General features: G+C 36.9%; 1 long non-coding RNA gene across 1 annotated transcript in view; it reads left to right on the forward strand.

The window, feature by feature from the left end:
• LOC138365136 (uncharacterized) overlaps positions 1–10273 on the forward strand; it is a 358830-nt gene extending 348557 nt beyond the window's left edge. The window contains exons 2-3 of the long non-coding RNA XR_011228682.1: positions 7043–7120; positions 10165–10273. This is a non-coding gene — a long non-coding RNA (uncharacterized lncRNA). The remainder of the gene's footprint in view (positions 1–7042; positions 7121–10164) is intronic.
• The last annotated feature ends 1344 nt before the right edge of the window (positions 10274–11617 follow it).

The following is an 11617-nucleotide window of genomic DNA, read 5'->3' on the forward strand; positions in this document are numbered from 1 at the left end:
TTCTAAACGTAATTATAAACGTGCTGAAAACAATGAAATGTCGTTTTTAGGATGTTTTAAAAACATGAAAATGTTTGCTGGGTCGTCTGCACGACTTGGCATGGTGTTTAATGATGGCCACTATGGTCTTTGGGCACCATACCAGCTTATTTGTTCAGGTATAGTGAATAAAACAGGTCGATACTTATATATAATGTGTGTATATAGCGTAATAACACCACAAACAATATTGTTGGATGACAAATATTAGTGCGTCTGGCCTTGAGGGCGGACGCCGATCAGCTGACTGTGTGAGTAGCTACGTCTTATGGCCTTCACTCACCATACAAGCTTAGATGTACAGTTATGGTGAAAAAAACATGTAAATACGTATATATAACGTCTGTGTATAGTGAATAAATACAAAAGAGTATTGTGGGAGGTGAATGAGGTTGAGTGAGGTGGTGTTGAGGGAGGGAGTGGCAGTGAGTGGCTCGCTGGTGTTTGGTGTTTCACTCCTCGTTGCTTTTTGACTCACAAGACCAACTTAGTAGTTCGTTATGGTGTACAAAACATGCAAATACTTATATATAACCTGTGTATATAGTGTAACAACAGCAAAACTATTTGTTTATTGTTTTATGAACATAATAATTGAATCACTAATATTCACACCATAATTTTGAGTACAGCAATGGTTCACACATTTTATAATATAAATATACCACAATTCACTGTATGGAATAATATTACTGCAAAAAAACTAAGAAAAAATCAATCAGAGACATTGAAATAATTAGGTAATAATATATTTGTGGCAACTGCCGTCTGACAGCTCGGGCGGAGTAGACCTCGTCTGGCGGAGGCTCTGCCAAAGCCCCTTTTTTTTGCCACACTTCCCTTCCCTATTGCGGCTAAAATATGCCACCTACGATTTTTTTGTTATTTTTTCCGTGATCAGGGAACACAAATGAACACTTCTATAAGACGAAATAATTTTTTGGATTTTTTTTTTTTTTGTTGCTCATGTGGGTGTGAATTCCATTTGGGCCCCAAGCGGTTTGAGGGTTAAAATATTATTATTGTTATAATTAGTGAAATATTGTTAGTTTGAAGTTTTATGCATTTTATACAGTACAGTTCTGTATTAACCCTTAAGCTGTGCATAGCATACATACACGACAGGACCTGATGGCAAAGTTCAATTTCTCAAATTTGCTCTAATGCTTTCCAGTTTTTTGTGCATACTAGCAAATCCTGCAACTTTGTTTAAATGATCACAAATGTAACTTGAAAAATAAGAAAATAAAAATTAATTATAAAGTTGAATATTAAAAACTTTAGATTTCGAGATCAACTGCAAAAATATAAACTATCACCAATTGTTCATTTGGTGTTGTTATGCTCTCAGAATAGTATATGATCTTCATTTTCATAGATTTAGAATATATGTTTTCAGTTTAGTTTACTGTAAAAAAATAGTCAATGTGGCATTTGAATTATGCGCCAAATTTAGAAAAAAAATTGATAACTACATACATTTAGGGTTTGTGAAAAATCCATTCTAATAGGACTGTAGAACAGACAACTGTGCACATTATTTGTAACAATGGTGAGAATCGGTCAGAAACTGAATTTGTTTAAGCTGACTCAAAGTTTTAGAGATACAGTAATTGAAGTTGAAGTTATCGACAATGAATAAGGTACTTCTAATTCATTAATTTACTTATGTTTTAATAAACTTTGTTTGGCATTCGTACTCAAATATGTGAAAGTTGTAGGTCAATATGTGTTGGAATGATGTCAAGAAAAAATAACCCCCAAAAAAACTATAATATAGGGGTAATTATAATGATTTAGGAGATAAAAATGTATACTTTATATAAGTGATAAAACTCTAATCTGGTCCCTAATCATCAAAACAGCCTAAAGAGACAATGAATATAGAATTTGAAATCTGTGAAAAACCCAGTCAAAAAAAATTCAAAGTCCCAAGTTTTGCCAGTTGTGACTGATTTATCTGGTGACCAATTTCATTCTATCTTGACATAGTTAGGGATGGGTATGCACTCTCCAGGATGTAGAGGTTACAACAAAATCTGATAATAAACAAAGGAGAAAAAAAATCCCCCCCCCAAAAAAAATCTTCCCCCCCCAAAAAATAATATTTTCTGGGGGGAGCCCCTACAGCTACCCGGAGCTTACCAGGCTGATATGCTAATGTCAGACTTTGGCATTAGTCATGTGTACGGAATTCTTATGGCCTACCGGGGACCATGAACCAGAACCTGGCCCCCTTCAGAGAGGCAAGGGGAGCAATGGCCTATAGAAACCTCTGTGTGGTTGGAAGCATTCTATGTCTGCCATCGACCTGGTTAGGCACTCAGATAGGTAGGCGTCTCAAAAACAAACCCCTATTCTGGTGAAAATTGCAACCAAAAGCCGAACGAGTGGATAGAACTCCCCAAACAAAAACGAGCAAACTAGTATGACGTCATTCGTCGTCGCGCCACTGTCTGCGCAGTCCCCCCTCCCCGGGAGGGGAAGGGGAAGCCCCAGACCTACTGCGCCGGCAATCTACACCCCAGTTCTTGACGCTGATGCTATCGGCTTGGTTGTGTGCTCTGGCTCCGTTCTTTTTGCGGCACTGTGCCTTGTGTGTGGCTGCTGTTCTTCAGGGGTGCGAGAGACAGGAGCTATTCCTCAGTACTCGGACTGCATGCGCCTAGGGTTCCCTTTCCTAGGTGCCCAATAAGTACTGCCCTTGTAGCTTGGGGTTACCTTCCACAAGTTTCTCAGGGTCTGCCTCTGTGTGCCCAGCAAACACAAATCATCTACACAACGTTCGCCTATCTCTTGCCATAGGTGTGGGAATGATTTGCATTGAGAATGGTGCAGGAGAGCCTTTGAGAAACTTTTACTCAAAAAATCCAAACACAAAGGTTTAATTATAAATTGTTTTTCTACAATTATTTTCTTCCAAATGTAAAACAAATAGTTTTTACATGTTTAAATATAAAATTTATGGTGTTTTTTTGTAAAATTCATTAATAAATTGTGAATGATATATATTGGCTGAGTGAAACCTTTATAATCCATTTAGTTATAATTTGAACAGAAAAAAGTATTTTTCCAAATTTTCTAAAAATTGCTCTTTTTAACACAATTTGACTCCTTATACATTCCACTAAACACTATATCATGTTTAAATATATAATTTATGTATTATTCTCTAAAATAATTTATATAAATTATATAAGTTGCTGGAAAGTGGTGTTAAGGATTTTGAAAACATTTTGTTGTGTTAATATGTTCTTATTAACTATGTCTCAAGTTCACAGTTTATCAAACAAGAATATTAACATTCGTCAACTCTTAAAATCTTATATGTTATCTTGCTGGTGCAAAAAAGGGTGAATCTTTAGGAACAGCTATAGTATCTATATATCACAAATGGTGTTTTCCCTAACTCAAACAATGTAGGGTTTATTATTCTACACATATTTCTAATGACTCTTAGATGTTTACATTCTCTGAAGTATAATTGTGAAGGCTGTGTCCATCACTCTCAACACAGATTCTAAAACTCGTCTCTGCAGGTTCAACTATATAATTAGTTTCCATTTTGAATTTCCATGGACATTTGTATCCAAAATGAAACCAATGTGGTTTCCTTCAGCGCCTTCAGCCAGCACATTTGCTCATTCATTTCCACAGATTCCAACAAGGTAGGGGATTTACAGAAATTTGTATATTCATATTGTTATATATTAAAAATATGAATGCAGTTCAATATGATAAGACAAATACATGAGTTTATGATAAATTCGTTTTCTGTGATATACCATTGATATGCTCTTTTTTTCTTTAAACGGCAGACTAAACTAAAGTGCTCACATCAACAGATTTGATGTATAAATGGTCAACGCTCAACAGAGTTAGTATAAATGTATTAGTATAAATCTTACTTGTCTCATTGTTAATTCACATTCAATGTCAACTTGTGGTTTTGATGTGGCACGTTTGGCCAAGACACCCCACCCCATTATGCACCCCATACCCATCTTGTGGGCGGTTGTGGAAAGGGTTACAGAGGCACATAATGGGCTCAGGGACTGAACCCCACAATTCATTTAGCTAAGCAAGTTACAATCTTGATGAGCTAGTTACAAAATTCAATATAAGTCATCACATCAACAATGGGTTCGAGATCGACCTCAAGTACAGGTTCTAAATTAAGCAACTGACATATGTGGAGAGCTAGTATCAAAATTTATATGTTTGTCCTGCACACCGTCCCCCATCCAGTGGGCAGCGGTGGATAGGTTACAATCACTTAGTTGTTATCTACAGTTAGCAAACTGGGGATATTTGGCTAAAATTTCTGGTAGCAGATCATTTTGAATGAAATATTGACACATCGCTGGAACATTGGTTATAGAATTGTCTCTAAATTCATGTATCTTTTCGCACTCCATCACATAGTGACGGAGGGTGTGCGAATAATTTTGTTGACACAGTTTACATTTGGTCAGGTCTACATCAGCAGATAATGAGAATTCCCAGAGATACTTGTAACAGAGTCTAAGCCGAGCAGTAGTAACATCTAGAAGTCTGCTGATTTTATTGGATGATCCATAGATGTGTGGCTCCTCTTGTATGATATGTATGATAGATGGAATTACTAGTTCCAGTTTCTAGGCAGGCGATGAGTACTCACAATAACCTTAATTAAGCGTCAAAACAAAAATGTGTATACTCTTTTTACTCTCCTGACCTTAGTTCTCGAGCTATGTATTTCATTTTGGTACCAACGTGTTCGCAATAACATTCTCTAGAAGAAAATCAGCAAAAACGGTCACCAAAAGTTATATGAATACCAGCACCCAATAAATACCTACGTAGATGACTCGCCGTGAGTGCCCAAGAGCAACAAAATGTTTTTACTCTTGGGATTGTTATCACTTCCACACTTGTCCTACAGCGTTAATTTTGGTATCAATGTACTCGCAATGAAATTCCCAACACGGTGATATGAATATAAACGTAGAATAATGGTCGCTGCCCACCCGCAAGAGTGTGGGAAGTGGCGGAACTGTTACCCAGTATTGGTGACAAGACGACACATGGGCGATACAGTGCTTTGAAAGTTTATAATTATATCACTGTCCTGACATTATTATTGTATGTACGTCATTCATTTTTGTGCCAATGTTTTCGCAATAGAATGTTCTATGAGCCCGTAGGTAAAAAAGAGCAACAAAGCGTAAGATAGAATAGCACCATATATAAAACAACGCTGGTATATATCAGTGAGCGTCAAACACACACGAAATGTGTGTGTTTGATGGTGGTCAAACGATGTTTGATGTGTTTGATCAGGTGATGTCCTGATCCGCATAATTAAAGTATGAATTATGTTGAGAAAAAATAAGAAAAAAGGGAAAAAACAGGGGTGGGAGAAACATGACAGAAAAAGAGTAAAAATACAATTTGGTCAACAAAACAGCATTGTTTAAAATAAAAGATATGGATTGACATTTTGGGGGTTAGGTTGGTAGGTTACATTGAGTTAATTAGGTAGTACTTAGTGTTTATCTGTTATAGATAGGAGCTGCCTGGTATGGGCCAATAGGCCTTCTGCAGTTACCTTTGTTTTTATGTTTTTGCCCTGTAACCTAAATGGTTAGAGAGGCACATATATGGGCTTAGGGACTGAACCCCACACTACATTTAGCTAAGCTGGTTACAATCTTGATGATATAGTTACAAAATTCTGTATAAGTCGTCACATTATCAATGGGTTCGAGATCAACCACAATTTCCTGAATAGATATAACAAAGGGGATATTAATAGGGTATTAAAATTGTCAACACAAGATAGAACACGAAACAATGGGTATAAATTGGATAAGTTTAGATTTAGGAAAGACTTGGGTAAATACAGGTAAATAAATACAAATTTATAAATAAATCTATAAATCCAACATTATGTTTGTAAATCAACTATGTATGTATGAAAAAAAATGACTAATACGTTCGGCGAATGACTTTGACTTCAACTTCACTTTGACTTCGTTCATGTCATCGTATTTTCCGTAATATATAAAGGTTATGACAATGCAATTATATTATTGTGTGCAAATAAGTTTGAAATTTCATGTACCCTAAAAATATTAAAATAAAGAATAAGAATAATTAAATAATTGTTGTAGTAAATTGTCACACGTTCATCATACGCAAACGAACACACAGTTTGGAGCGTCAGTACAAGACCGCCGCCATTTTAAAACACGGCTTCGAATGTAAGTAATGTTTTTCTCGTACTAACACTGTGTTATACAATAGATTTGGTCTTGAATTCACAAATTTAGTTGTTACATCTGACAGAGTATGTTAGACGGTGTAATGCTGGTCCATGTTAACGTATTTGTGGGCTTGGTTGGTTTAAATGTGGAGGCGAGGCCTGGCAGTGCTGGTGTATGTGGAGGCGAGGCGAGGCCTGGCAGTGCTGGTGTATGTGGAGGCGAGGCCTGGCTGTGCTAGTGTGTATGTGGAGGCGAGGCCTGGCTGTGCTAGTGTGTATGTGGAGGCGAGGCATGTACAACACTCCCCAATAGGAAGAAAACCCACTGGGTTCTAGGCTAGGTTAGGCTTATCTGTAATAATTGAATTAAGCCTAGCAAAGCCTAGAACCTAGTTCAGTAATTTAAAAAATGTTGTAACTTGAAAAATGCCATTCAATACATTACACAATTTAAATATTTTCAGGCAATCAACACAACCCTCATGTTGGCTAACCCTCTCTCATGTTGGTCAATAATTTAATTATTTTTTTATGGAGTAATCTTTGCTGTTGAAATGTAGTCTTTTTGAGACTACATTTCAAATGTAGTGTGTGTGGAGGCGTGTATGTTAGGTATTACCTAATATACACGGTGTAATATATCTATCTGTGTGAAATAGATTAAATCCATTTATTTGATATTCAGCTAATAGTTCTGTATTTTCTACATTCATCCATGTTTTGGTAAGTGCAATAATATGTATTGTTTCATTGCAGATTAGAGATTCAAGATAGTTCTAGATTTCCGAAGTACTGAAACGCGCGCCATACAGGCTTGGTGGATCTAGGTGCAAGGTAAAATTATTTACATTTACTTTTGTATTTATGTTTTGTATTTATATGCATATATGCATTTATATGCATTATTCTATAGAATAATAGATCTCGTAATAATTTTGCAAAAATAGTGGCATTTACTATTTTTAAAAGATTATTAAAAAATTTACTGATATGGTGCATTCGGAAGGGCGAAGAGGGAGAACGGCCTGTTGACATAGCTCGGGTGCAGGGGGGGGGGGGTTGTGTAAAAGCCTGGTTTGTGCCTCGGAGAGGCTATGGGATCCAGTAAGTTCAGTAGAACTTCGGTTTCAACCCTTTTACCCTGTTGTAGCTCAGTCGATTAAGGCAGTGTCTGGGATGCTCCCGGACGCAGGTTCGAATCCTCGTCACGGCCCTTGTGGATTTGTTCATTTGATGCATCACGTTATTGTGATCTGTGTGTGTAATTCTTCACTTGCTACAGCAACAGGAATGTGTGTGTATGTATTTGTGTTGTTGAATATGACCGAAAGTGTAAGATTAATGATTCTAACACAAATCGTCTGAATATTTGTTTTTCTTCACTGTCGAGAGTAGTTAAAAAAATTTACTCGAGTTTATTTTCACACTTTATTTATGGTCCTTAAGTCCCTCTCCTTAATGCTGCTGCTGTTTCTCGCATCTTTGCATCGCTTGTATGTTTGGGGGTTTGGCCTCTTGCTATATATTGATTCCATTTGTGTGTGTTTGGGTCTCAGGCCCTCTCGCAATTTCTGTTGAACAAACCCCTTTTCCTAGTTCTGCATCTCTCCTTTGGTACAAATTTTGTTGTGCTTTTATCATATATTTCACAAAACTTGACATACATTTCATTTACTTCATGTCCTATCAGCAAGTGTTTGTCAAATTCTTTAAGGAAAGTTTATCATCCTGATTGCAGATCTCTAGCGATATTATGTCAACTTCTTGTGGATTCGCAATCATTATTTAATTTACCTTTAGGTGTTCTTTCACCAGCACAGCAACACTGTACCTCTCCCAACCAGTTTAAGATAAAAACTAAGTACTAACTAATTAACTCAATGTAACCTACCTTACCCCCAAAATGACAACCCATGTCTTCTATTTTAAACAATGCTGTTTTGTTGACCAAATTGTATTTTTGTTTTTTTCTGCAATGTTTCCCCCCCCCCACCACTCTACCACCACATTGAGTTTAGTAGCTCTGTGCACGTCAGGTGCTGTTTAATATACAGACCTACTCCTCCATTTGACCTAGTTTCTCTATCACATCTATATCACTTTGTGCTTTAGCCCTGGTGGAGCTTGGTCCACCAGGCTGTTGTTTGGAGTGGCCCGCAGATCCACATACAGTCTGCATATGATATACAGTCTGTTGATCAATTAAACTACAGTAGTTAGTTTTTATCATCCGAATGCACCAATATGTGTTCATTCTTCCCAGATGAAGGAACTAGGTAATATTCATCATCTGAATGCACCATCTGATGCTTTAACACACTCATGATACACGAGAGGTTTAAAAAACTTTTAAAACTTTTAAAACTTTTTGACCTATGTATTTAAAAGCAATTCTAAAGTTAAAAAGTGTAGCATAGGCCCCTCGCAGAATGTTCTTAATATGATCCTCAGGTTATAGTTTTCTATCTAAAACCACCCCTAGATCTCTTTCTTGATCAGAATTCTTTATAGATCTCAGTGGCTCGATCATAGAAACTGCTCTAAATCCTTGTTGGCCTGGATTGTGGAGGTCATTGGTCTCTATAAAACTAGTAATCTGACTCCTGATCACTCTCAAATAATTTTATTATGTGGGATGTTAGTGCAACTGGTCTATAATTCTTTGCCAATGCTTGTGTTGTGTTGTGTTGTTTTGGTAGTGATGTGCAATGTGTTGTTTTGGTAGTGATTCGTCCAGTTCTGGTAGTAGTGCGGTTGTTGTGTAGTGTAGTACTTGTGTGCTTGTTAATGACTTGTATTCCAGTCTTGTGGGTATCTCCTTTCCCCTACGGGCCAACTGCTTTGTTCTTACCTAGCATTTTGCTTTGTTTGGGTATGAATGTTTGTGTGCCGTATATTTTGCAAAATTTGCCATATATCTCATTATTTACTCCTCTGCCTAGCAACAAGTCTGTCTAATTATACTCATTAACTGTTTTTCAAAGTTCCCCATAGTGTCCTTTATTGAAATCGAGTTCATGAACCGTTTCAATGTTCTTATTTTCTTCTAGATTATATCTTAAAGTATATTTAAATGTTATTGTTATTATTGTTATTAAATGTTATTGTGACATTGCATTGCAATTGAGCTATGTTGTTTACCATACCGTTCATTTCGTGAGTATAAGTATAGATGCCACACTTGTGACAGGTAAAACCATGCCTTTTTTGAAAAACAGCACCGTCTGTTGCACGTAAGAGCAACCCACACTATATTATGTTGCGATATTATTTCAATATTTCCGATTGTATTGATAATTTGAATTTTCATAGATTTCAATTTATTTTCATTTCGATTTAATAATTTTGTGTGACATTGCATTGAAATTGAGCTGTGTTGTTTACCATACTGTTCATTTCATGAGTATAGTTTATTTTTTTATTTTTTTCATTTCATTTTTTTAGCTGTTCTTATTTTTCAGTGATGGGAATATCAGATCATTTGATGTTCCCAATTTTCTGATGGAAGCATCAGACCATTATAGAATGCATCGGATGAGGTAGTTTGGAATGGTGGGGAGGACGAGAGGGGGGTATGGTGGGGAAGACGAGGGGACAGAGGAGAGGGTAATGGTGGGGAGGACGAGGGGACTGGGGAGTTGGGGATGGTGGGGACAGGGGAATGCTGGGGAGGACAAAGGGACAGGTGAATGGGAGATGGTGGGGGAGGAAGAAGGACAGGGGAGGGGAAAATGGTAAGGAGGACGATGGGACAGGGAAGTGGGAATAGTGGGGATGATGTGGGGACAGGGAAGTGGGAAGGACGAGAGGACTGTGGAATGGGGAATAGCAAAGTGAATTATAATTATATATATTAATTAATTCTTATAAATTTCCAGAAGCCTGTATCAACACCCACACTAATGCAACTGAAAGAGATGTTGAGACAAGTATTGCTGATATGTTGAAGAACGCCCCAAACAAACTCGGTGGAAACAGATACAAGGTAAAGTTTGCCAATTTGCTGTAGTCTAATTCAATTTCTTTTTAGTAATCTTCGAGAACATTTATGCTATGAATAAGATAAAATAATGTAACTGATTTTGATTTATTTACTATTTATTATTTATTTACCGTTATTAGTATAATAGATCTCGTAATAATTTTGCAAAAATAATGGCATTTACTATTTTAAAAAGCTCGGGTGCAGGGGGGGGGTTATGTAAAAGCCTGGTTTGTGCCTCGGAGAGGCTATGGGATCCAGTAAGATCGTCCTTCCTTTCCTCCCTAGAATCTGGATGTAGCAGGTGCTCAATTGTCAAAAGTGAAAAATTGGTTTTGTCTTCCGAATGCACCATTTCTGTAAATTTGCTAATAATCTTTTAAAAATAGTAAATGCCATTATTTTTGCAAAATTATTACGAGATCTATTATACTAATAACGGTTTGATAAAATACAGTAGACTGCCTACTGGATAATAGTTCCAGTCCACCTGTAGACAGGGATCTCACATCAGCTTGTATATTATACAAGGATAAGATTTGATAAATTCAGTTATTTGACTGAACACTGGCTCTGTTTAAATCAGAGATTTAAACATACATAGTCTAACCTAGCTCCATAACTAACAGCCATTAGCCATTCATGCACAGCCATCAGCTGGGCCATAGACCGGCAATTTTGCTTTTTTCCCAAGCCGGTCTGTTTTTTTTCGATGCCTCAGTGGCCCATGCACAGGTCCGTTCAAGGGGATTAAATAGCCGTTCTATGGCCCCAGGGTTTGTATTTTATCAAACTCTTATTAGAATAATAGATCTCGTAATAATTTTGCAAAAATAGTGGCATTTACTATTTTAAAAAGCTCGGGTGCAGGGGGGGGGGTTATGTAAAAGCCTGGTTTGTGCCTCGGAGAGGCTATGGGATCCAGTAAGATCGTCCTTCCTTTCCTCCCTAGAATCTGGATGTAGCAGGTGCTCAATTGTCAAAAGTGAAAAATTGGTTTTGTCTTCCGAATGCACCATTTCTGTAAATTTGCTAATAATCTTTTAAAAATAGTAAATGCCATTATTTTTGCAAAATTATTACGAGATCTATTATACTAATAACGGTTTGATAAAATACAGTAGACTGCCTACTGGATAATAGTTCCAGTCCACCTGTAGACAGGGATCTCACATCAGCTTGTATATTATACAAGGATAAGATTTGATAAATTCAGTTATTTGACTGAACACTGGCTCTGTTTAAATCAGAGATTTAAACATACATAGTCTAACCTAGCTCCATAACTAACAGCCATTAGCCATTCATGCACAGCCATCAGCTGGGCCATAGACCGGCAATTTTGCTTT

Source organism: Procambarus clarkii, chromosome 15, assembly GCF_040958095.1.
Source record: "Procambarus clarkii isolate CNS0578487 chromosome 15, FALCON_Pclarkii_2.0, whole genome shotgun sequence".
Classification (NCBI taxonomy): Eukaryota; Metazoa; Arthropoda; class Malacostraca; order Decapoda; family Cambaridae; genus Procambarus; species Procambarus clarkii.